At 47.7% G+C, this 17,715-nt stretch overlaps 1 long non-coding RNA gene and 1 pseudogene across 2 annotated transcripts; one reads left to right on the plus strand and one right to left on the minus strand.

Moving 5' to 3' along the window:
- Positions 1 to 4,293: 4,293 nt before the first annotated feature.
- Positions 4,294 to 10,900, plus strand: Krabd1 (KRAB domain containing 1). Its single transcript, XR_015628154.1, has 4 exons — positions 4,294 to 4,349; positions 7,681 to 7,763; positions 9,782 to 9,908; positions 10,699 to 10,900. It is a non-coding gene; the product is annotated as a KRAB domain containing 1 (long non-coding RNA).
- Positions 5,768 to 6,960, minus strand: Pcbp2l1 (poly(rC) binding protein 2 like 1; annotated as a pseudogene). Its single transcript, XR_015628153.1, has one exon. The product of XR_015628153.1 is annotated as a poly(rC) binding protein 2 like 1, transcript variant X2 (transcript).
- Positions 10,901 to 17,715: the final 6,815 nt, after the last annotated feature.

Genomic DNA, 17,715 nt, shown 5'->3' on the forward strand with positions numbered 1-17,715 from the left:
TACACACACAGGTTTTAGGAGAGAACATTTTAGGGCTCAAGGAGTCAGGGCAGGGATAGAGACCATTAATTTTTCTTTACCATTCTCACCGGTCACACATCGTTTCATACTTCCCAGAATCCTCTAGCTAGCTCCTGGTTCTGGAGAGGGACAGCCTCAACAAGAAAGACCAGAGCAGGTTTAACTCTGAGAGTGGATATGTGACTGTTGGCTTCATTGATAAAGCTGGTCTTTCATAGTGTAAATACCGTTCAGGGTCACAAAGAAAGAGACCCCTGATCAGGACTTTTATTGTTGTGATAAAAAAAAAATGACCGGAAGCAACTCGGGGGAGAAATGGCTTATTTCATCTTACATTTTCACGTCATGATCTGTCACTGAGGGAAGTTAAGGCAGGAGCTTAAGCAGGACAAGGACTGAAGCAGAGGCCATGGAGTGGCGCTCATCACTGGCTTGTTCTTACGGCTTGCTCGTCCTGCTTTCTTTCTTTCTTTTCCCCAGAGCTGAGGACTGAACTCAGCTCTACCACTGAGCTAAATCCCCAACCCCCTGCTTTCTTGTACAACCCAGGAGCACCTGCCAAGGTGGGCACAGTCCCCAGTGGGCTGGGTCCACCAACACCAATCCTTAATCAAGACGATGCCCCACAGGCCCGACTACAGGCCAGTCTGATAGAGGTATTTTCTCATGAGGTTCCTCTTTCCAGATGAGTGTAGTTTGTGTCAAGTTAACCAAAACCAAACCAAACCAAGACAACATGACATGCCGTGTTTGTGAGTTTTGACTCCAGATACTGCTTTTTGTAAACCAACACTACATTTTACTTTGAAGCTTATTTTGTTTTGAGTAGATATAAAACCTTCATCATAGCAAAAGCGAGATTTTTCGATGGTTATTCAGTGAAGAGCAAATTTCCTATTACTCCTACCTCTTGGTTCTCACGATTACCTTCTTTGCATCTTTCTGGGAATGCTCTTTCTCATTGGTCCTGAAAACCGTATGTGATGTAGGAGACACCACAGAAAGACATCACCCAGGAGAACTATTTTAGAAGTCTCAACAGTGACTGCTTCTTCTAATCTTCCCAGTGTCCCTTATGGAAACCATTTTCGGATAGTCCCTACTTCCTGCCACCCCACTCTATGCTTCCTCAAGGTCTCAGCCTATAGTGCCTTCGAGGGCAATCTCCCCTTGTCACAACTAGATCCTACATCTTTCCCTGCTCGTTGTCTACCCCTGGGTCTGTCCAGCACCCAGCCATTTATAAGAGCAATGAAAAGATACCCACTCCCTAGTCCTTTAAGAACTCTTTCAACCCTGGCCTAACAAACACACTCTGTCACACTTCCGCAACTACTCCCTGCTTGCACCGTCCCTTTTCTCCCTCTGGCACCTGCTATGGCCTGACTGCATTTGAATCAGGCAACTCAACTGAATTCCTTCCCAATAATCAAAAGGCAGTGATCTCCCTTTTTGCTTCAATTCTCTCCTCAGCCCCAGTCTCCTCCCCCTGACTCCCCTTCTTGTGCCTCCGGCATCTCTTCTGTTCTTAGTACAGACAACTGGCATCTCCCCAACTCTCTTATTTCCAAGATTTCTGAGGCTGTTTCCGAAATCCCAGATGGAGAAGCTGACATTATCACAACCATCCGGAACCAAAGAGACTGCCCTGCAGGTGTCATGCTTAGAAACTACAGAGCCCTGGACCTTCTTACAACAGAGAAAGAGGGTGCCCATTTCTTCCTCCAGCATGAGTGCTACTTCTATATAAACCATCCTGGAGTAGTCTGAGACTCAGCAAGAAAACGGCACACAGAACATCCAAACCCTGCCAGCATTCCACCTCATAAACACAATGGTTCAGCCCGGGGTGATGGCTCCCCTTTTATTTATTCTCTTTATCCTCCCATTATTAACCTTTGTATCCTGTCTCTCAAAAGCATATTTATTTTTATTTATGCTTATGTGTGGGTGTATCTGCATGTGGGTGCACATATAGCACAGGAGGCTAGAAGACAGCACTGGAGACATAGATAGTTTTGAGCCACCTCACATGGGTCCTGGAAACTGAACTCTGTTCTTCTGCAAGAGCATCAAGTGCTCTTAACTATAAAGTCATCTCTCCAGCCCCGGGCCTGTGTTTTAAACTAACCCAGGGGCTGGAGCAGCAGTTAACAGCAATTGGTGCTTTTGCAGAGGACTGAGTTTTGGCTCCCAGTACCCACATGGCATCTAACAACCATCTGTAACTCCGTTCCAGAGGACCCAACGTTCTCCTCTGGCCTTGGTGGCCACTGCATGCATGTGGTGCACAGATATGTAGGTAAAACACCCGTACACATAAAATAATAAATGAAACCTGAACTACCTAACCACCTTGGTCTTCTTCGGAGTAAACCCCTTGATTCGGGACACCACCAGAAGCCACAGTAACAGCGTCTGGCCCCTCCATAACTTCTAATCCCAAAATCTGCTCCGTGGCAACATCCCAATTCAATCCAAAGTAGCCCTTTGAAAACTATGCCTGAAGTCTGACCGACCGCTCTCCCAACTCAGCACAAAACACACGGCAAAAAAATGTCAACTCTAGTGACTCCCAGTGACATTTTGTCCTTATCTACCTCCTCAACTGGTACCCCGATTGTTACCACCTGCCAGGGCAAACAGTAGCCTCACTGCAAGCTTAGCTTCCCTAGCAATGGCTAACCTCAGTTTTCTCATCTCTAGAGTCTCACATTTCCTGACCTATAAACACAGGTCTATAAGTGGGGGTCAGGGCTCTGGTGCTGTTGAGTTTTCTCATCCCTTGTCTTCCCATTGCTAATCTAGCAAAGAAAAGTTGAGTAAGTATTTGGTGTAGCAAATCTAGCAAATGGAAGGGTACCCTGGGACTTGGAAGCGCAGGAGTCACACAGCTCTGAGGGGGAAAGCTATTTCAATGGAAGGGAATCCTGAGACAGGGGAGCCCAGGAACCATACAGCTCTGAGGGGAAGCCTCCTCAGCAGAGGCATTGCAGCTCCCAGGGAGTATCTCCAGCTGAGCTCAGGAGCTCAGGAGCTTCAGCCCTTCTCCACTTTCTCACTCCTTCCTAACTCTTCATCGCTTTGTGGCTTCTTCTGATGAGAGTCACGACAGGTAGAAAATCTCATGAAAGAGATTTATTGGAGGGTCCAGGCAGAGGAGGGAGGAATCTAGAAGTGGCTGCCCTCTGTTCCCAGAAGCAGACAGCAGGGAATTGGAGAAAGGGCGGGGCTTATATAGGATTTCTTTGGAGGCAGAGCTTTCCAGGGCCTAGATTTCCATGGTGAGGATTGGTGGGATTTCAGGTCCTGAGCTTGGGGATCTCAGGAATTAGTGTTTTGTTTGTTTGTTTGTTTGTTTGTTTTCTTTTTTTTCCTGTTCAGCAATCGGTGGCTTTTTTTTTTTTTTAACCTCGTTTTCCAAGCATTGGGCCCATGCATAAGACTGGGAAGTCCTTTCTGGCTTTAGGTGGCTTTGGCTGAGGCGCCATCTCTGTGGAGCTGCTGGGAAGACTGGAGAGGAGGTAGTGCCTCCTGTGAGACAGTTCTCTAGGGACAGCTACTGTGGAGGCGGGAAAGGGGATGCATCACGGTGGACAGCAGACCTGATGTCCTGGTGCTGCCATTTTTTTTTGACAGTTCCAGTGGGACATCTTACTGGCTATAGGCTGGGGCAGGAAGGAGGGGCTGGCTGCCACCTTGACGGATTTTAAAGAGCACTACGTAGGGACTTCTTCCGGACAGCTCCTGCTGAGGTGGGAAAGAAAATGTGCCACCTGTGCTGGTTGCAGGCTGAGGAGGTGTTATGGTGCCTCCATTTTGACAGAAGCCGCCATTTTTTGACAGCTCCCTTGGGGCATCTTGTAGGCTGGGACAGGAAGGAGGGACAGGCCACGGCTTTGAGGGGTTTGTAGCACTGCTTAGGAACTTAAGTCCCAAACGGAGAAAAGCAGCCTTGTATGGGTGAACCAAGTAGGGCAGAGGAATGGTTAGGATCTTCAAAAGGGAGTCGGCCCTCCTGCTTCCAAGTTCACTTGGGCGGGTCATTGCCCACTGCCCAGTGGAATAAATTTTTCTTCTTGCTCCTGTCTCCTCTCTGATGAGGTCACTTTGTCAAGAAGCCTGACCCAAGTTCCTCAACTCTCGCTAGAGCACACCCCTGCCTAAGGCTTGCCTCGGCAGAAGCTGAAGGATAGCACGATCAAGATTATGGGGTCCTCCAAGGCGCCTAGAGAGACTCACAGGGGTTTGGCCGAGCGTATTTCCGGTCAACGACCTTTAAAACCTGAGGGCGTGGTTGGTGAGAGGCCATTTGAATCCCTCGGCAGGTGGGTGTGAAGACGTGTGAGAAAGGCTTGGCGTGGACCTGAGGGAGGGAAGGTGGTTCTCGTGGGCCCTAGGCTCGCCTACCTGGGCGCCGTCTGAAGTGGGAAGAGGCCGCGGAGGCCATTGTGGGCCTGACGCCTGGGCTGTAGGCCTGAAGCCTGCGCGAGAAGAAGTCACAGAAGGTGTGACCCTGGGCGGGAAGAGCGCACTGGGGCGCGATGCCTGGGCGGGAAGAGGACGCTGCGGGTGCGACGCTGAGCGCTGAGCTGGAAGAGGCCACTTGAGGGTGTGACACTTGGGCAGGAAGAGGCCGCTGAAGGCGCGACGCCTGGGTGGGAAGAGGGCGCTGAGCATCAAAGGCTTCTGCAGCCTGATGATAGGGAGAGAGAGGAAGCTGCAGGCCCCACTCGGGCTGGGCACGAAGGTGACACCTAGGCCTGTGAAGAAGAGGTGTGGGGCGGGATAGCTTGAGATGCAGGCAGGAAGAACCCACTGGGGGCCTTGACTCCTGTGCAGGAAAATGGCACAGCGGGCCTTAAGCAGGCAGAACTGAAGCACAGGGCAAAGCCGGTGGAGGACATGGGGTTTTTTTCAGGGTGTCTTCCATTATTTAAGCCCTAGTGCTGCTCATCAGTCTTTGACCAATTTACAGAACACTTTCTGCCCTTTGCGTGGTGCCAGGAAATTGGTCTGTGACAACTTAATTTGCCTGCTGTGAGGTACATGCAATTGAAATGTAGATCAGCCAAAACACTGACAGTCTTGTAACATGCAAGTTCCCCTACCAAGATGGAGTGCTCAGTTCTTGTGAGGAGCCCTGAAATTTAAGTTAGGGTGTATTAATGTTAATTCCCAAACAGGTATTTGTAATAAAGCACCTACTGTGTGCTGGGCATAGCAGTTCTCTATATTTATATGAAAAATGCCTTGACTTAGCTCTTCGTGCCCTCCATTATACTCTTGATATTTTTGTGTGTTAGACATGTGCCACAGGCAGTTGTTCACGTCTCAGGCATTATCTTCAAGCATAATCTTGCCCATCCGCTCCGCTGAATGACAGCAGGCTTACTTTCTAATTATTAAAGGATGAATTCACCCACAGCAGAAATTAAAACCAAGAAATGAAACTGCTTTGCTTCCCTATACTAGAATATTTGAAATCACGTGAAATTCATGGATTTCTCTAACACGAGCATGTTCCCTTCTCACACTGCTCACTATTATAAAATTGAACAAATATGTCACAAGCAATCTATATTAAGAAAACATGAAAATATTCCTAATAAGCCACCTTTAAATTATTTGACTTGTATCACTAAAAAGATAGTAACTACTATTGAGTAGCATGAGGATAGGCTGATTCTTAGGTCTGTCAGTATTCAATGGATTTTATGTATACACTCATTCCTCTTTTTTTTTTTAAAGAATTAAAACACTTTAATTAAAAAATCATGAGTGGATGATAAAGTGTGTAGAAACTGAAAATTTACAAACTATTTAAAACCTGGAATCGCTGACTGTTCAGAAACTACACAGAAAGGGATTATGGATGAATCTGCTCTGTTCTAGCTGCTCCCCATGCCACCTGTCTCCGAGGAAAGCCTGACATTGATTAGATACTGAGCCAGACTAATGCTGGCAGCAGATCCAGTGATGGTAACCTGCCGATCAGTAGATCCTTCCACTGGGTTTGCAGTTTTGATCTGCGCCCCAGACCTCTGACGGATCTCATTGATTTTGGCTCCCTGACGCCCAATTATGCAGCCAATCAAACCGTTTGGAATGGTGAGTTCATGAGAAGTAGTTTGAGCAGATGCATCCAAACCTGCCCAATAGCCTTTCACCTCTGGAGAGCTGGATTCAATGCCACTGAATCCGGTGTTGCCATGGGTCATGGGAAAATGAGACTGTTGCATTGCCAACTGGTGCAGCTTGGTCAAATCTGGCTGTGGAATGGCATACTGTCCTTGAATGGTATAGGCCTGACCACCTGCAAAGATGACTGGAGAACTGGAGGGCTTGGGCCGGTACGGGATGGTCACGCCCTTCAGGGGGGACTCCAACATGACCACGCAGATTTGTTTGACACACTCAATGATGGATTGCGGAATGCCAGCAATAGTGATTGCTCGCTCAGTAGAGTTGGGGAGCATATCCCCTGCCACCTGGACCTGAGCCCCTGTACTCTCTCTTATTTCCTTGATCTTGCAACCACCTTTTCCAATAAGAGAGCCACACTGACTAGCAGGAACCACCAGCCGTGAGGTAACCGGGGGTCTACGGGCAGCTGTGCTATTGGTCATAGAGCTGCTTATGTCCTCTTCCAGTTTGTCAATGATCATAGCGAAGGCTTTGAAGATAGCATTAGTCGGTCCAGCCAAAGTGATAATTCTCTCAGGACAATTCCCTTCTGAGATGTTGATACGTGCACCACTCTCCTCCCGCATCTTCTTAACAGATTCTCCTTTCTTTCCGATGATACTGCCAACTTCCTTTCCGTGCATAAGTAGCCTGATGGTGAGAGTGACATTTAATCCACCTTCAATCACACCGGTGTCCATGTCGAGCAGTTACAGGGAGCTGGACTTTGAGTGGTCAAGTCTTTGGTCACTGGAGGCACAATAGGGGTGGGCGGGAAGGCGAGTCCCCCCCCCCCCCCCCCGCTAGCGGGCGGAGGAGGGGGGGTGGAGGAGGAAGAAGGGGGAAAGAGACTCCGGGGCGGGAGAGGGCGCAGGCTGCAGCTGCTCCGGCTGCTGCCTCTGCTGGTCTGGGCTACACTCATTCCTCTTGTATGTGAACTCTATGGATCTTAACTGTGGAATGCCAGCTTTCTTTGGTCAGTGTATAACGTTCTATTCACTGTTTTCCCTACCTTATCTATCTGTCTTTTTTGTTGTCTATGGATTACTGAAATTATAGTTTTAACAGCACAGAGTATTATCACGCATTTCCTGGAGGATCCTCTTCTTCCATTTTGCATCCCCCATTGTGCCTGCTATGTCACTTTTGTTAAGACTAGCTTTGCTACTGATAAGAAGTAACTGATGGGGCTGGAGAGATGGCTCAGAGGTTAAGAGCACGGACTGCTTTTCCAGAGGTCCTGAGTTCAATTCCCAGCAACCACATGGTGGCTCCCGACCATCTGTAATGGGATGCGATGCCCCCTTCTGGTGTGTCGGAAGACAGCGGCAGTGTGCTCACATACATAAAATAATTCTTTAAAAAAGATGACTAATACTTCACAGTGCTTTTAAAGCAGGATGGATCAGGGATCATATGCTGGAGAAGACAAGTACAGTCATTATCACTAACAGTTTCTCTGTTTACCATCAGGTCCTGAAGTCCTTATGCCTGTATTCAATACATAACTGAAAGATTTGATGATGAAAGATATTTCCATAAAAACAGAGCCTCAGGTGAGCTGGATTGCCTTTGTTTTCGTACATATCTGTGTGAGTGTACAATGCTATGTATGTACATGCATGCAATATGCACATGTATATGTATATGTAAATATATGTAAAGCATGTGCCTACATGTGCATTTACATTAATATATTGTTTACTTTGGAATTTCTCACTGAGGTTTAGCTGATACACATGTTTTAACTGTATGAAATACATACATTCTTATGGCTATTACTTATGTTATCACTTTGTGTTCTATTTTGTGCCCTTTCCAAAGCCATGGGGACTGCTCCTCATCGCAAGGGGGTGCAGATATGCACTCCCACCCCCAGCTTCTATGTGGGTGATAGGGATCTAAATCCATGTGTTTGTGCTTGTGAAACAACTATTTTGCTCACTGGACCACTTTTCCAGCCTGTGGTCTCCTCCCAGCCCCTCCCTGGCTGGGCACTGAGTGCAGGCCTCTGTGCATCCTGGACTGGGCACTGAATGCAGGCCTCTGTGCATCCTGGCTGGGCACTGAGTGCAGGCCTCTGTGCATCCTGGACTGGGCACTGAATGCAGGCCTCTGTGCATCCTGGCTGGGCACTGAGTGCAGGCCTCTGTGCATCCTGGACTGGGCACTGAGTGCAGGCCTCTGTGCATCCTGGCTGGGCATTGAATGCAGGCCTCTGTGCATCCTGGCTGGGCACTGAGTGCAGGCCTCTGTGTGTCCTGGACTGGGCATTGAATGCAGGCCTCTGTGCATCCTGGCTGGGCACTGAGTGCAGGCCTCTGTGCATCCTGGACTGGGCATTGAATGCAGGCCTCTGTGCATCCTGGCTGGGCACTGAGTGCAGGCCTCTGTGTGTCCTGGACTGGGCATTGAATGCAGGTCTCTGTGCATCCTGGACTGGGCATTGAATGCAGGCCTCTGTGCATCCTGGCTGGGCACTGAGTGCAGGCCTCTGTGCATCCTGGCTGGGCACTGAGTGCAGGCCTCTGTGCATCCTGGACTGGGCACTGAGTGCAGGCCTCTATGCATCCTGGACTGGGCACTGAGTGCAGGCCTCTGTGCATCCTGGCTGGGCACTGAGTGCAGGCCTCTGTGCATCCTGGACTGGGCACTGAATGCAGGCCTCTGTGCATCCTGGCTGGGCACTGAGTGCAGGCCTCTGTGTGTCCTGGACTGGGCACTGAGTGCAGGCCTCTGTGCATCCTGGACTGGGCACTGAGTGCAGGCCTCTGTGCATCCTGGACTGGGCACTGAGTGCAGGCCTCTGTGCATCCTGGACTGGGCACTGAGTGCAGGCCTCTGTGCATCCTGGGTATGCTGTTTAGGTTTATGTTAGCTCGACACAAACTAGCGTCACTTAAGAGGAGGGAACCTCAGTTAAGAAAATGCCTCCAAAGCCTACACTAATTAATTTTCTTAATTAGTGATTGATGAGGGAGGTCCAGCCCATTGTAGGTGATTCCATCCCTGTGTTGTCTTGGGTTCTATAAGAAAGCAGGCTGAGCAAGCCATGGGGAGGAAAGCCAGTAAGCAGAACCCCTCCAAGGCTTGTGCATCAGCTCTTGCCTCCAGGTTCCTGCCCTGTTTGAGTTTCTGTTCTGGCGTCTTTCAGGGATGGACTACAGTGTGGAAATGTAAGCCAGATAAGCCCTTCCCTCTGCAACTTGGTTTTGCTCATGATATTTCATCAGAGCAATACTAATTCTAAGACACCAGGCAAGCACACTGTACCACTGATGTACTCCCCCACTGCAGTCACGTCTTTGGTGCGTGTGTGTGCATGTGCATACATGTGCGTGTGCGCTCGCGTGTGTGTGTGTGTGTGTGCGTGTGCGGGCATGCGTGTGCGTGTGTGCACACATGAATGAAGTTGCTAGATCATGAGGAATGCATTTGGTTGGTCTTACTATATGCTATACAAAAGTTTTCTAGAACCATCATCCAGTTAGTACTTGTTATACTTTGATCAGCAGCACACAGTTGCTTCCCATGATTGTCTGACACCTAGGAGAGCTGTCATTTGTCATTTCAGGAATCAGTGCTATTTGAAGATGTGGCAGTGTACTTCACAGAGCAGGAACTGGCCAGCTTCACACTTGATCAGAAGGCCCTGTACAAGGAGGTGGTGCTTGAGAACGTTGCACATGTGGCTTTTCTGGGTAAGGTTTCTGTCCTGTAGATCTCTGCTTCGGTCCTCAGACTGAGGCTGAAGGCTTGCTTACAGTTGTTAGCCAGCTCCAAATGGCAGATGCTTTGGCTCACTCTGTGACTTACTGCTTCCTGAACACTGGAATAGAAAGCACCTTTCTTCAGTTTTTGAAAGGCCTTGCAGATATATATGTGTGTGTGTGTGTGTGTGTGTGTGTGTGTGTGTGTGTGTGTGTATGTATGTATGTATGTATGTATGTTAGGTAAATGCTGAACCACTGAGTTACGTCCTTAACTCTGCTCCCATTTAAATTATTTTTTTCACCTTTAAAAAAAGTGTTTTTCATATATTTTAATCATGAATAATGTTTCATTATGGCATTTTTATATGTGAATAAATGTCCCATTACCCCTCACATGACCCTACTAACCATTCTCCTTCCTTTTCACAACTTGTCCCTGTCACTTTCATGTCCAAACTTTTTGTGTGCCTTAATAAATTTGATTTGAGTTGCTTACAAGATCTTTAGTGTTTTATATATTAAAATGCTTTTATTTAGATGGATATTTAGAATAAAATTTAAATATTTTATGGTTATATATGTATAGTTACACTTTGGTGCTCTCCTGGCTTTGCAAAGTTGCTACATTTGTATGTTCTGTACAGTGTCATCTTGTACAGTAACAAGTAAAACAAGAAAATTATTTTTGCCTTTATGCTAACATTAAAATTTAAAAATCACTTTTATATTGAGATATGTTAAGCTTGTTTATAGATACTGTGATTTCCCTCCCCTTTAGGGTACATTGCAAAACTGAGGAAGTATGCTCAACTGGCTGGAACAGAAACATCCAGGGTGAAGGCATTCCTCTAAGTCAGGTGTACCAGGAAGGCAGAACTGTGTCATTGCTGTCAAGTGCAGACTTTTCTGTAGTCACGCATATTTCTGTAGACATAGTGCTTTTTAGTTCATTAAAGTTGTTCATTATCATGGGCAAAGCAGGTACTTGTGTCCTTTTTTTTTTTTTTTTCTTTTTTTCAGAGCTGGGGACCGAACCCAGGGCCTTGCGCTTGCTAGGCAAGCGCTCTACCACTGAGCTAAATCCCCAACCCCACTTGTGTCCTTTTTAAAGAGCTTTACGAAGGTAGAGTTCACAAACCATACAGTTTACAGCGAAATACAAAATCCTTACTCAGCAATGAAGATAGATTATGAGGGGCTAGAGATGGGCTTTCAGGTTTAGGTAGTGATCTACAGAATGTGATGTCTAGCCCATTTGACTGGACTGGAGTACAGAGAAAAAGAAGTTCCTTTGACCAGATGGTGTGAATATTTGATTGACACAGAATTCCACATATCGATCTTAAGACTTTGGACTTAAGATTTTGCAGAGGAGCACTCAGAATTTAAGAGAGCTCTGGGATTCTATGGCCTCTGAACAGCATTGGGCTTGACTGATAAGTAAGGGGCTGTGGCCCAGAATTCTGGGCTAGTGTCTTTGGTAAAGTGCTGCTCTACAGAAATCCCTGTTTGAGGAGGTGCTGGCTGGCTGCCATTCAGTGTCCTATCTGCAGGTCCAGCTCTACTCCCCTCTCCAGTTGTGACACAGTTGGGAGATAGAAAAGGTATAGCTCCTTCCAGCTTACTTGGTAGGTTGAGGCAGAAGATCACCTGAACCCACTGGTTCAGGACCAGTTTGTACAACATGACCCATCCAAAAAGAAAACAACCAAAAAACAAAAGCTATTTGAATTAAATTAAAGGTTAAACCAAAGTCAGCATCTGATGCATTTATGCATCTTTGCTCTGAATCCCCAAAGCTCCACGTGTCTCTTCTACTTGTTCTACACTTTGGTGTCTACAGTGTTGAGATGTGGGGCTATGAAAGGTATCCTGGTTCCCGGTTACGCAAACCCCGGTAACCCTGAAGGGACGGTAGGCATTTTGCCTGTTCCTGGGCACTAGGCCCCTCTCACATAGCTACAGTCCGCCCAAATCCTCCTCTTATTGAGAGGTTTGTGGCTATCAGTCACAGAGGAGCAGCACCCCAAGCCCTCCCACATGTAGATGAGGTATCCCCAAGCTCTCAGACCAAGCCAATAGGAAGTACCTACTGTTAGGCCCTCACCCACCCCAAAAGTGTATATAAGGATCTTACCCAGAAGGTGTGCAAGAATTACTCTGTAGTCTGAGAGCTTTTGTCATAAGAACTGTAATATTGCAGTTTGGGGAAGAGATCTGTTTTCCTGAAAATGCTGCCAGAAGCTCCCCCTGCACCCCTCGCTGGCTATTCAGCCTCCTGCCAGCCCAACTCAGCACAGAGCATGCAGTGTCTCAGAGTAACTGAAGGAGCAGAGGTGGAGACGGAGGTGGAGATGGAGGTGGGGCCGCAGCAGCAGCAGCAGCAGCAGCAGCAGCAGCAGCAGCAGCAGCAGCAGCAGCGGCAGCAGCGGCAGCAGTGGCAGAGGCAGTTAGAAAGCCTCCAGCACACAGACCTACATTGAGAATAACTGTAGCTTAAAGTATATTGTATTGGAGAGACTGTTGTGAAAGAACCTTTATAAAATATTTTGAGATATTTCAGTGTTAGTAAGTGTCCAGACAAAATATTGTTTCATGAAGTACTAAAGTGGCACTGCCACACTGAGCAGACCGGAAAGAGCCATTTCAGAAGTATAATTCAGAAATGTGCAAACCACAAGAGTACTTTTACTTAAGATATTTGGATTGTTAAGACTTGGCCATTGACTAGCAGATGGTTAATCTTGGTTGTCAGTTTGATGGGATCTAGAGTTAGGATGGACACAAACCTGAGTACATCTGTGAGTGAGTTTCTTTCATGAAGCCCCTGAGGTGGGAAGTCCCACTTTCAATGTTGGTGGGTTCTGGACTGAAATGGAGAAAATGGGCAACCAGCATTCTTCTGCTTCCTGACCAGCTGCCTCGTGCTGCTGTGAGCACTTCCCTGGTGCGGTGGACTAGAGCTTAAACAGCGCTTTTGAAAGTTGTTTTTGTCAGCATTGTGAGAAAAGTAATACAGGTGGTACCAAAAGGAAGCTGCTGCTGCGATACCCTGACCATGTGGTTCTTGGGCCTTTGGAACTGGATGGCATGAGGGGATTAGAAGACTAGATGCTTGCATAGGAAAGCCCTAGAACACTAAACCAAGGCTAGTGGTGGATCATTCTCATGGGACTTAGAAGTCAGTGCTGATAGAAATGAGGACAGTGCAGTCCCATTTAAAAAGGTTACCAGAACACAAACCAGAGACTCCATCAGGAACTGGGCTAAAGGCTATTTCTATGGTAAATTGGCAATTTTCCGCACATGTCCCAAGAACTTGAGCGAGGCGAATATATAAGAGTAAGGACTAACTTGGTGACAGAAATTATGAGGGAAGATAGCATCTGATGTGTGACATGGATAATTCTCCCATCCAGGTCTGCAGTCAGCAAAGAGTAGACGCTTAAAAGTGCAGTTTAGTGAGGAAAGCAGTTTGTTACAGATAAATTGAGTTTGACAGCAGCTGTACTTGTTAAAGCTGTCATTGTTCAAAGGAAATTGGCACTGCCAAGGAGGATCCTGGTACCCTGAGGACGGTGTCCTACTCACTGAAGTCTGGTGAAAATGCTCATTCATTAAAAAGGAGAAAGCACAGCATACGGATACCAGTGGACCATCTTTGTCTCTGCACATCTCAGGCAGGATGCCTTTTGGGTCAAAAGTTTTGTGGGTGAGTTGGGAGTCCTGCCTGGTTATAGGAATGGCCACTCCAGGCTCTATGTGTTCCACTGCTAGGCGTCTCAGCTAGAGTCAGCCCCCCATAGACTCCCTGGGGCCTCCCTACACCATCCCAGATGCTCCAACACTCACTACTGATTTTGTTCTCTTTCCCCCTCTACACCTGATTGCCCCTACCCCATTCCTTTCTCCATCCTCACTCCCACCCAGTCCCCTCCCTCCCCCCATCTCTGATGTCTATTTTATTCCCCCTCTGAGTGAGATTCAACCACCCTCCCCCGGGCCCTTCTTGTTGTGTCACTCTCTGGGTCTGTGGAGGGTAGAATGGGTATCCTGTACCTGATGTCTAATATTCACTTATAAGCGAGTATACACATGCATGTCCTTTTGGGCTTAGGCTGTCTTACTCAGGATGATGCTTTCTAGTTCCGTCTGTTTGCCTGCGAAATTCATGATGTCCTTGTTTTTAACAGCCGAGTAGTATTCCACTGGGTTGTTGATGTGTAACTTCTTGAGTTCTTTATAAATTTCGGATATTATCCCTCTGTCAGATGTAGGGTTTGTGAAGATCCTTTCCCAATTTGTAGGCTGCCATTTTGTCTTATTGACAGCACCCTTTACCTTACAGAAGCTTTCCAGTTCCATGAGGTCTTGTTGATTAATTGTTGATCTTAGAGCCTGAGCGATGGGTGTTCAGGAAATTGTCTCCTGTGCCAATGCATTCAAGGTTATTCCCTAGTTTCTCTTCTTTTATATTTAGTGTATCTGGTTTTATATTGAGGTCTTTGATCCACTTGGACTTGAGTTTTATGCAGGTTGATAAATATGAATCTATTTGTATTCTTTTATGTTCTGACATCCGGTTAGACCAGCACCATTTGTTGAAGATACCATTTCCCCCATTGTATGGTTTTGTCTTCTTTGTAAAAAAAACCAAAACCAAAAACAAAAACAAAACAACAACAACAACAAAACTCAAACAAACAAAAAACAAAGCAAGTGTCCGTGGGTGTGCAGGCTCAGTTCAGGGTCTTTGATTTGATGCCACTGGCGAGCCTGTCTGTTCTTATGGCAACACCGTGCAGCTTTCACTACTGCTGTTGTGTTTTAACATTCCCTTGGAGAGTGGACCCCAGGGTATCGTCTAAAGGCTCTCCTCTCCCCTAACAGCACTGTCATGGGACCAAGCCTTAACATACAGGCACTGTGGGGCTTTCACAATGCGAGCTGTAACTGTCCCTGCTGCACTTGCTGCCACAGATAGTGGCCATGTGCTATGGAGACAAGACTCCCTCTGAACTGCCTCATGGCAGCAAGTACGAGTGGGGCAGTATTTATCCAGTGAGTGCCTGTAAGATGCCCAACGGAACCATTGTGGGCTTAGTCTGGCTGTGAACGTAAGAGCTGCAAGGACTGGACTAGACCTTGTTGAGGAGTCTAGAGTGGGGTCATTTCTGCTTGTTGTCTGGAACTGAGTTCTGACTGCGAGACCAGGGCACAGTACAGAAGCTGGGGGAGAGAGACTCATTAAACCAAAGCCCAGAATAATGTCTGTGTGGAAAGTAGGCCACACGAGGGTGCCATTCCCTTCCAAGCTTTGTTTAAAAGCATTTCTTGCACCTTTGCTTCTGGGAACAGCCTGGATGGATCCAGCCCTGCCAGCCAACCTGGGGGCTCAGTGACCGTGTCTACTGAGAGAAATTCAGAGTCTGAAACAGGATGGGATCTGCCGAAGCTGGAGTTACAGTCAGTTGGGAGCCAGCGGATGCGGGTGCTGGGACTTGGAAATCACTCAGGTCCTGTGGAAGAGCAGAGAACGCCCTTAACTGTGGGGCAGTCACTCCATCTGTTCCATTTGTTAGCACAGGTTCTCCAGACTTGACTCTTTAGTAGATAACAGTGAAGTCAAGTTATCCTGAGGTCACCATTAAGAATATTAGAATAAAGTATAAAAATATCACAATCAGTGTGGTGAGAGGCTCAGCAGCTAAGCAATTAGTGCCGAGCCAGATGACTGGAGCTGCTTACGTGGGCTCCACGAGGTGGACGGAGAGAGCAGCAGATTCCAGCAGATGGTGGACCTACACACACACACACACACACACACACACACACACACACACACACACACACACATGCGTGTACACATGCACATACACACTAAATACAATATGAAAATATATGAGAATATCACATAAAGTAATTGTTTTCATTTTCTCTTCTGTCGCTGTGGTAAAGCACGCCAACAAAAGCTGTTTCAAGAAAAAAATGGTTTATTTGGCTCACACTTCCAGGTTACATTTTATCACTGAGAGGAAGCCAGGCAAGCCATGACAGTGTATGTGTTAGTGCTCAACTGACTATTTTATGCAGTCCACAACTCTAGCCGGTGCTCCCACTCTGTGGGACTTCCTAACTCAATACGATTAAGATGCTTCACAGGTGTGCCCACAGGCCAGCCTGATAAAGACAACCCCCTCGCCGAGACTTCTCCCCAGGTGACTCTAGATTATACCAGCTTAACTCACACTAATCATCCAGGGCTGCAGAGATGGCTCAGCACCTCAGAACGCTGACTTTTCTTGCAGAGGAACTGGGCTTGGTTCCAGAACCCACACGACAGCTCACAACCACCTGTAACTCCAGTTTCAGGGGATCTGACATCTGACCCCCACAAGCACTGCACACATGGGCGTATGCGTGCAAAGGCTGACACACATAACAAATAAATCCAAAATAATTAACCATCAAAGTAATGTTTCCCAGAATGGATCCTCAAATGTTTACGTAGAGGGTCATGGCACACTTGTGTATTCAGTGTGGAGAGACAAATTCAAAACCAAATCCAATCTTTCCTTAAACCCCTGAGTGAACACGGGGTGGCTGCCCTATCCCTGTGCCCCTCTTTGCATCACTCCTCCAGCACCACGGTTGCCAGCCCTTCCAGGAGTCTATATACTTTTAGGCTGCAATTAGCAGCGCCCTCCCCACCCTCACCGCCGTTTCCTATTAGTTCTGTGTTTTCACTTCAGGTAGGCTTAGACTAAGCTATAGACTGGCTTCCTGGTTCTGACTTTCCAACAGGGTTTCCTTCTCTGTAGATTTGCTCCTTGGCATTGTTTGTGGTGGTTCAATGCTGCAATGTACGGAAGGCATCTGGGGCTGACTACTTCTGGCATAGCACCCCACATGGCTCCTGTGTCCCCTATCAGCAACAACCTGATAGTTGTTGATCTATCGGGGGCAGGGGAGGGGGGAAGGTGAGTCTTGGGAGGCCTGAGGGTGGCTCATCCATCTAGTGGTGACCTTGAGAGTTTAAATCCTGGCAGGTCATTTTCAGCTTGGTTCTAAGATTGCCTCCTATCGTCCACTCTGTCCTAACCTCCACCGTTGTCTACCTCCCCTTAAGAATCCCTAGTTTCAAATATCATACTTCTTAGGGGTAGGTCTCTCAGAGGTCTAGGTCCTCCTTGGCAGCCACCAGCTGTTAACAGTGAGGCCAGCGGGATCCTGCACTATAGATACCAAGCCCAGTGCAGACCCTGCAGTCAGGCACCCACTGTAGCTGCCCCAGGGACACAGAGAGTATCTGCAGCCAGAGCAGTATCCAGTATTGATACCTTACTCCGACCCCTTGAATGAGGTTCTGCTCATTGTTAATGCCCTTCAGTGGTTAATGAATTTGCCTCCCAAACCGCCCTTGGGCACTGCGCCCAAAGCTACTGGAGAGGTGCCAGTGGCAAACTGGTCTTCCTGCAGTTTTGCAGAGGAGAGGGTCAGTGTAGGGAATCCTTGTCCGGGCCCCGCCCCATGAGTTGCACCCAAACACCTTAGAGGTTTCACTAGGGCTCTTCTGAGTCCAGCCCAGGCGCTGAACCTGGCAGGCGGGGTTGGGGGGGTGGGGGGTGGGGGGAAGACGACTCTTTCCTTCCTAGCACCAGAACCCTCACTCCAGGCAGCTTCTGCTGGCCAGAAGTGGGTAGGGCTTTTATTATGAAAAGGACCTCCCCCTTCCGCGCTTTCTGGGGACTTGGGAGGCTGGGCTATGCCGCTTGGCTGTGGCTTTGCAAACTCT

Source organism: Rattus norvegicus, chromosome 8 (assembly GCF_021556685.1).
Source record: "Rattus norvegicus strain SHRSP/BbbUtx chromosome 8, alternate assembly SHRSP_T2T, whole genome shotgun sequence".
NCBI classification, from domain to species: Eukaryota; Metazoa; Chordata; class Mammalia; order Rodentia; family Muridae; genus Rattus; species Rattus norvegicus.